The following is an 8,472-nucleotide window of genomic DNA, read 5'->3' as shown; positions in this document are numbered from 1 at the left end:
ATGGACCTCGTGCTGGGGGAGGAACGTCGCCGAGAAGCCGCGCTGCGAGCGGCGAGGTACCAGCAAGCGCTGCGGCGATATCACTGCCGCAACATCCATCCCAGGACTCTTGAGGTAGGAGACCTTGTGCTCAGGCGGGTTCTCTCCAGGGAGGGACTGCACAAATTCTCTCCCTTGTGGGAGGGCCCGTTCAAGGTTGTTCATGTTTCCAGGCCCGGCTCCGCGCGCTTGGAGACTCAGGAGGGAGTGCCGGTCCAGAATGCATGGAACATCCAGCACCTCCGGAGGTTCTACCCCTGAAAAGGCCCGGAGCCTGTGAAGCAAGGCGAGTGCCTGTGAAGCTATTGCGTTTTGGAAAAGGCCCAGAGCCTGTGAAGCAAGGCGAGTGCCTGTGAAGCTATCGCGTTTTGGAAAAGGCCCAGAGCCTGTGAAGCAAGGCGAGTGCCTGTGAAGCTATCGCGTTTTGGAAAAGGCCCAGAGCCTGTGAAGCAAGGCGAGTGCCTATGAAGCTATCGCGTTTTGGAAAAGGCCCGGAGCCTGTGAAGCTCGCTGCCCGTGACACTCTCACGTAATAATGAGTTGGGGCTGTACATGCCCCGGAGTCTCAGGAGCGCCAGCCTCAGGCCCTGGGGCTCCCTCCCACGCCCAGTGGCAGCACTTAGCTCCGCGCTGGTGAGAAGACGTCGAAGACTAGATTAGGTGCCGGACGTGGCTTTTCATTTGCTTTCCGCAGTTGGCTTGTTCCTTCTCATTTGAAGTTTTAAAGTTGTTGCCGTCTTTGGCTTGCGGTTCTTCGGCTTTTCACTCTCCTGCCTTGATTTCTCTTGCGCAAGGCCTCGCGAGGGGGGCAGCTGAGCGCCCTCGCGAGCATTCCTATCCTAGTCATTCAAAGAGTTCGCGACCTGGGCCCCTTACAGGAGCACCCCTCCAGTCTGTGCCCCACGGGCACCGTGACACAAACAAAGGGCCTGGGTCGGTCGCCCCCCACGGCCGGGGCGGGGAGCTATCCATGCTCGGGCACATAGCCGGAAGGTACGGTAACGAAAGCAAAACGATGATTAACAGCAATAACCCAAACACGCCCCCGCGGGGCTCCGCACTATTGTCTTTGTTACACAGGAAAAAGGGAAAAGGAAGAACGCCTCACACCGGCCCGTGGGGAAGGCCCGAGCTGCCTCCGGAGCTCAGGCGGACTCCCTCTCGCACTTCACCAGGGCGCAGCGGCGTGCGGACACGTTGCCACCTCCCAAGCAGATACGACGGCGTGGAGGCTGATCGCGGCTACCGCTAGAGGAGTCATCGCCTGAAGAAGAACCGGAGAAGCTTGAGGAACCCCGAACGCCGCCCGCCACGCGAGCGTTGCTCCCTCCATCATCACCGGAGCTGGGTTCCCAGCCGCTGTCGTCACCCTCGGGGCAACACCCTGCGCGGCGACCATCTTCCCCAAACACCCTCACGTAGAGGGTGGCGTCGCCGTCGAACTTGAAGTGTAGGGTGCACCAACGGCTCAGGCCACGCGCGCGGGCAAACGTCTGCCAACCGCAGGCTAGGGATAGGCTCCCGTCCGCGGAGACCTCCAGGGAGACCCATGAGGCCCAGCTGCAGCAGCCGTCGGCCTGGAGCCAGAGGCCGCCCGAGGCGCCGGCCGGGAGCTCGCCGAGGAGGAAGCGAGGAAGCGGGAGCCGGGTGCTAGCCGGCTCCGCCGACCACACGACGAACTCCGGCAGCACTTCAGCAGCATGAACACGCGGCCTGGGGGGACGCGCAGCCGGACCGCGCCCCCTGGCTGCAGCAATCCGCCTGTCGTCGTGCTGAAGATCGCCTCCATGGCCGCGGGGAGCCACCGTGGTGGCCACAGGATGCTTGCGAGGGCGCCCTCGGCCGCGCTTGGGTGGGGAAGAGGCGGGCTCAACCCGGCAAGCCTTCCCCTTCTCGGCGGCTGAGAACCTCCTCGACGGGGCCATGAAGAAAAAGGAGAAGCAAGGGGGATGAACTGGAAGGGCGCGCGCCGGCCCGTACTTATGGCTGGCGATGGCCAACCAACGGCCCCCACGATCGCAGGTAATTATGACCTGCTTTGCATGCAGGGACTTGTCCAATCCGTGCAGTTGCCGAGGCGCCATGGGGAAGTGGAGACACCCACGTCCAATCAACCGCCACGCGGCGCCCAAGGCCGCAGGCTGTTAGGGCCCACGGCGCTTCGCACTTGCCCCTCCGCCTCCCTGCACGGCCAAGTCCGGGCGCGCCTTGGGCCCGGGGGCTACTGTCGGCGTTCTGGGAATGGGGGTCCCCAGACTTGCCTGCCTGCGGCCTGCGGCGTGGCTCAAAGGGGGGCCCAGCACGGCCCATCTTCACCAACACAAACCCAAGACCCTCGTGAGGGGCCAAGCCTCGCGGGGTGGACGACACGGAGCTTCCTCAGGCACGGCCTCGTCAGGCTGGCTCGCGAGGAGGCGGAGAGATCAAGGCGGGGTACCTCGCGAGGTGCCCGTGACGCAAGCAATGATGACTCAGGGCACCAGGCGGGCGCCAGCCCGCGCAGCGTCCTCCTTTCCTCTTTGGTGCAAAGGGGGCAAGCGCAGCCGCGGAGTACCGAGGCATCAGGCAAAGGTTGCCATTTCAGTGCAATGAGACCAAGACCAGGAGGACTACGAGATGGAGGTCACCGTGGAGCCCAAGACGGCGTCATCACCAGAGCTTTGCGCAGGCGAAGACTACTTTTGTCAGGATAGCTGATACTTGTTGTCCCCCTTCAAATTAGCCCGCCATTGTTGGCTCCCTTCCCGCTCGATATTTGGGAAGAGGACCAGGGCCTCTATAAATAGGACCAGCCGCCCACAGAGCAAGGGGGTTGGAAAAAGAGGAAGCGAGAGGCTCGATAGAGAGGTTGGAAGCATAGAGAGAGAGAGAGAAAGGTGGCTGAACTCCTCCCAGCAGTTCATCGCCCCAGCCAAGAACAGACCCTCGCGAGGCTGTTCTTCCTTGTATTGTTCATCCTCATCAGCCCAAGAGGCAATCCACCACACCACACACTGGATTAGGGTATTACACCACAACGGTGGCCCGAACCAGTATAAACCCTGTGTCTCTTGTGCTGTTCTTTCCATAGCTTAGATCCTAGCATGGCGGGGGGTGCAGGTAGGTAGGAGGCGAAGTATCCACGCGCACCCCAGTGTTCGAACCTCAAGGGTCTGCCGGAACCCGAAATCCGACAGCAGTAATTTAAAAAAAATTCCTACGCACATGCAAGATCATGGTGATGCATAGCAACAAGAGGGGAGAGTATCGTATACGTACCCTCGTAGACCGTAAGCGGAAGCATTATGACAACGCGGTTGATGTAGTCGTATGTCTTCATGATCGACCGATCTAGCACCGAAGGTATGGCACCTCCGTGATCTGCACACGTTCAGCTCGGTGACGTCCCGCGAACTCACGATCCAGTAGAGCTTCGAGGGAGAGTTTCGTCAGCATGACGGCGTGATGACGGTGATGATGATGCTACCGGAACAGGGCTTCCCTAAGCATCGCTACGATATAACCGAGGTGGATTATGGTGGAGGGGGGCACCGCACACGGCTAAAAGATCAATGATCAACTTGTGTGTCCATGGGGTGCCCCCTTCCCCCATATATAAAGGACTGGGGGAGGGGGAGGGGGCGGCCTCTCTAGGTGCACCCAAGGGATTCCTACTCCCGCCGGGAGTAGGATTCCCCCTTCCCTTGTTTGGTTTTAGGAGAGAAGGAAGGAGGAGGAAGAAGGAAGGAAAGGGGGGGTGTCGGTGTCGAAACCGGTGGATCTCGGGTAGGGGGTCCCGAACTGTGCGTCTAAGGTCGATGGTAACAAGAGACAGGGGACACAATGTTTTACCCAGGTTCGGGCCTTCTCTATGGAGGTAATACCCTACGTCCTGCTTGATTGATCTTGATGAATATGAGTATTACAAGAGTTGATCTATCACGAGATCGTAATGGCTAAACCCTAGAGGCCTAGCTTGTATGGTTATGGTAATGCGTCCTCCGGACTAAGTCCTCCGGTTTATATAGACACTGGGAGGATCTAGGGTTACACAAGGTCGGTTACAAAGAAAGGAATCTACATATTCTGTCGCCAAGCTTGCCTTCCATGCCAAGGAGAGTCCTATCCGGACACGGGTGCAGTATTCGGTTTTCGTATCTTCACAGCCCATCAGTCTGGCCCATGGCTAACAGGCCGGACGCTCGAGGACCCCTTAGTCCAGGACTCCCTCAGTAGCCCCTGAACCTGGCTTCAATGACAAGGTATCTGGCGCGTAGATCTGTCTTCAGCATTGCAAGGCGGGTTCCTCCTTCCAAACTCCAAGGTAGTCTTTGGATGTATTGAACGTGTCCGGACCCGTAACACACACCACACACAACCGTAGAGAGAATATAATATTCCACGAGCCCCATCCGCTGACAACTTTTTACAACATGACATCACGTCTGCCCGGTCACTATATCAAACCGTTTTGTCTGCCATCCCGTGTTTCGAGATGCGATTTCCATTGGCACGTCTTGTCAAAGCAGAGATCGTGTCCCCTTATTGCGGGATTCTCATCAATACGGGCATGGTTAACCCAACCGTGCCATTTACACAGCCCTTGGGAGTAGGCGAATTTTAAGGCGAGTGGGGAGGTGTTCAATATTTACTGCCTTTATAAGGAGATAAGAATCCCTTTTCTTCACCCACGCCTTCTCTCTTCCTCTGTCCTTCCACTCTTGAGCTCCAGCGCCCAAGTTCTCGTCTTCTCCGTCGCGAGCAAACACTCAGTCATGTCCGGATCCGGAGGTCAAGGCAAGTGGATGGCCTCCTCCGTCCAGGAGGAGGACATCGCCGAGCTTCGGGTGGCCGGGTACCTGGCGAAGGGAATCGCCCACCGCCTTCCGGCCCAGGGACAAATTGTTCCCACGCCGAAGCCCAACGAGAGGGTAGTATTCATCCCTCATTTCCTCCGCGGGTTAGGATTTCCACTCCACCCCTTCGTCCGCAGGCTGATATTCTACTACGGGATAGACTTCCATGATCTATCCCCGAACTCCCTCTTCAACATCTCGGCGTTCATCGTCGTGTGTGAGGCCTTCCTTCGCATCCAACCCCACTTCGGGCTGTGGATCAAGGTCTTCAATGTGAAGCCGAAGGTGGTGGATGGCCAGCATGCAGAGTGTGGATGCGCCATGGTGAGCAAGTTGGCCAATGTCTCCTAGCTGAAAGGCACTTTCATGGAGACTGTAAAAGAATGGCAGAAACATTGGTTCTATATCACAGAGCCACGTGGCACCACCTAGGCCGCAACTGCCAAATTCAACTCTGGTGCTCCCATGCGACTCACTTCCTGGGTCGAGAAGGGCCCGAACTGGTGTTCGCCAGACGAGCTGACAGCGCTGCAAACGCGCATTCAAAGCATGGTCGATAGAGATATCAAACTCATCGATATAATCCAGGTGATGCTAGTTCACCGGATTCTTCCATGCCAAAGCCGAAGCTGTCCTCTATGGGAGTTCAATCCGAAGAAGCACCATACCCTGAAGAGGCTCTTCCAAGCCACTCATGAAGATGCCTGGAGGTTGCTTTTTAAGGGTAACGAAACACCGCCGGCCACAGATTCGGACCGCGGGCATGACATCAACCACCTCACCAATGAGGTATATTATACTTACTGCATCCCTTACTTGCTTGTTTCAAGGATGATGTCTAAGCTTTTATCGTCATAGATTCTTCGGGAATGGATGGAGAGGGCGAAGCGGATCCAATGTTCGGCTCCGCTGCTTGAAGAACCAGTCATCCGGCGTTTAGCGAAGATGCTGGTGCTGGTGCACTACAAGGCGCCAGAGAAGAAGGCCACAGGGAAGGCCAAGGAGGTCCGGAGTGGCCCCCATCGCAAGGGTGCTTCGGACGCAACGTCCGAAGACAAGACTCATTCCTCCGCCAGCGAAGACGATGACAATGAGGAGGAGGAGGAAAACAACCCTCCCTATGATGAGGGGAAGAAGAAGAGGGCGGCCTCCACCATTCTGGAGGCGGAGGCGCCCAAGAAGGGGAAAGGCCCACTCGTGGGCAGCTCCGCATGGGACGTTGAAAGCAGTCCGGAGCAATGCCCCCGCACTAAGCCGCGGGCCGCATCGTAAGTGCTAAGACTTATATCCAGCCATAAAGTTTCTCCTCCTCATTGTATTGACATGATTGGTTATGTTATTGTAGTCCGGCCCACAACAGCTCCCCGCTATCCTCGTCAGGAGGCTTGCTGGATTCCAAGGCGATGGCCAGCGATTCACCGCAAGCCGCTCACTCCCCCCAGGCCAAGGACGATGCAGAGGTGCTGTCCCGAAGGACTGTTCCAGGTGGGGGAGAGGCTCAGGAGGCGCCAGAAGGCGAAACCCCCGTCGCCGGACACCAAGGGGAAACAATCCCCATGGATACTGGTGGGGAGAGCCGTATTCAGTTCAGCCCTCAGCCGGACTTAATTCCAGAGACCGATGTGGCTCCGGAATCTGGCACGCAACCTCCTTCGAAAGAAGGGGGATGCCTATTCTGCCGGTGACCACTGTCCAACCAGGGGTACCGAATAATCTGCTGGAGGCGCTTCCATTATGGATGAGCACCGTGTCCTTATGGGCACGATAATTGAAAGGGTTCAGTCCGCCAAGAGCGGACTAACCGAAGCCTGCAGCAGCCTGCTGACAGGTTTTGAGGTAACCAACGCAAAAAAGAGAAAATCCCAATGTAGACAGTAGCCCCTGAGACACTGTCCGGTGTTCGGAAAGAAAAAGCCGGACAGAGGATCAATCTCCTATTGCAGGAAATTAACTGAATTTTCTGAAATGTAAACACAGGCGTCGCTATTGGCCATAGCCTCGCATACTGCCGAAGTCTCCGGACTGAAGCAGAAACTGGCGGAGGCCGAGGAGGAGCTGGGCCAGGTGAAGAGGCAGCTCTAGGAAAAACAAGGTAAGTAATAACCTGTTATGTATTCGAAAAAAGGAAAATGATATGCAATGATCAAAATGCCATGATGTGTATAGAGGAGACTACCGAGGTTGAGGCCCCGAAAAAGGCCCTGGTCGAAGCCGAAGGGAAGGATGTCAAGGAGCAGGCCGATCGGAAGAAGCTCAGGGCCCGGGTCAACGAGGTCCAACTGGAGCTCGAGGACGCAGTGAAGAAGTGCGAGGCCTTGGAACGCGATGCATCGGTTCAAGAGACCGAACTCGCCAAGGCTCGTCAGAGTGTGAAGGCAGCTCGGAATGAGGCCCAGGGTGCCCTCCAGGAGATCCAGGAGGCCAGGAAGATTGCGGCGGGTAAGGCATTCAATATGCAAAGCAAGAATGTGAAGATGAAATACCGTTTACTAACCCGGATTCGGAGTTCTCCAGGGGCTTTTACTGATCTGCCACGCAGTGTGGCTGATGCCGCAGAGTTATTCCGAGCCAAAGAAGGGGGGCTCCACGAAGAAGCTGTTCTGGTCGAAATATCTCGCACCAGAACATCCGGTGCCTTTCAGTGATTAGCTAAAACAGCTGGTCGAGCTGCATAGGGTGGCCGAACTGGCCATGAAGGATTTAATAATCCGGTTGTGGCCAGCCGAATCAATACCCGACAGTTCCTTTGGCCTCGTGAAGCGACTAGTGGATTCCTGTCCTCGGCTGGACGTCGTTAAGCGGTCTGTCTGCATCGAGGGCGCACGTTTGGCCTTCTCCTATTGCAAGGACTGGTGGGCGAAGCTGGACGCTGTCAAATTAGCGACCGAGGGGCCGCCGGAGGGCAAGGAGCACCGCACATATGATGGAAAATAGACCTGGGGGCCATAGGTTTCACCAGAGGCTTCTCTCTTGAAGGCAAATAATACAGTGGGTGAACAAATTACTGTCGAGCAATTGATAGAAAAGCGCAAAGTTATGACGATATCCAAGGCAATGATTATGTAATATAGGCATCGCGTCTATGTCAAGTAGACCGACTCCTGCCTGCATCTACTACTATTACTCCACACATCTACCGACTCCTGCTTGCATCTAGAGTATTAAGTTCATGAAGAACAGAGTAACGCTTTAAGTAAGATGACATGATGTAGAGGAATAAACTCAAGAAATATGATGTAAACCCCATCTTTTTATCCTCGATGGCAACAATACAATACATGCCTCGCTACCCCTACTGTCACTGGGTGAGACACCAGAAGATTAAACCCAAAGCTAAGCACTTCTCGCAATTCAAGAAAGACCAATCTAGTTGGCTAGACCAAACCGATAGTTTGAAGAGAATTACAAAGATATCAAATCATGCATATATAAGAATTGAGAGAAGATTCAAATAATATTCATAGATAATCTCATCATAAATCCACAATTCATCGGATCTCGACAAACACAAAACAAAAGAAGATTACATCAGCTAGATCTCCAAGAACATCGAGGACAACATGGTATTGATAATCAAAGAGAGAGAAGAAGCCATCTA

The sequence above is a fragment of the Triticum urartu genome, chromosome 3A (genome assembly GCF_056163025.1).
Source record: "Triticum urartu cultivar PI428250 chromosome 3A, HENAU_Tu73, whole genome shotgun sequence".
NCBI lineage: Eukaryota > Viridiplantae > Streptophyta > Magnoliopsida > Poales > Poaceae > Triticum > Triticum urartu.
This window is presented reverse-complemented; position numbering follows the sequence as displayed.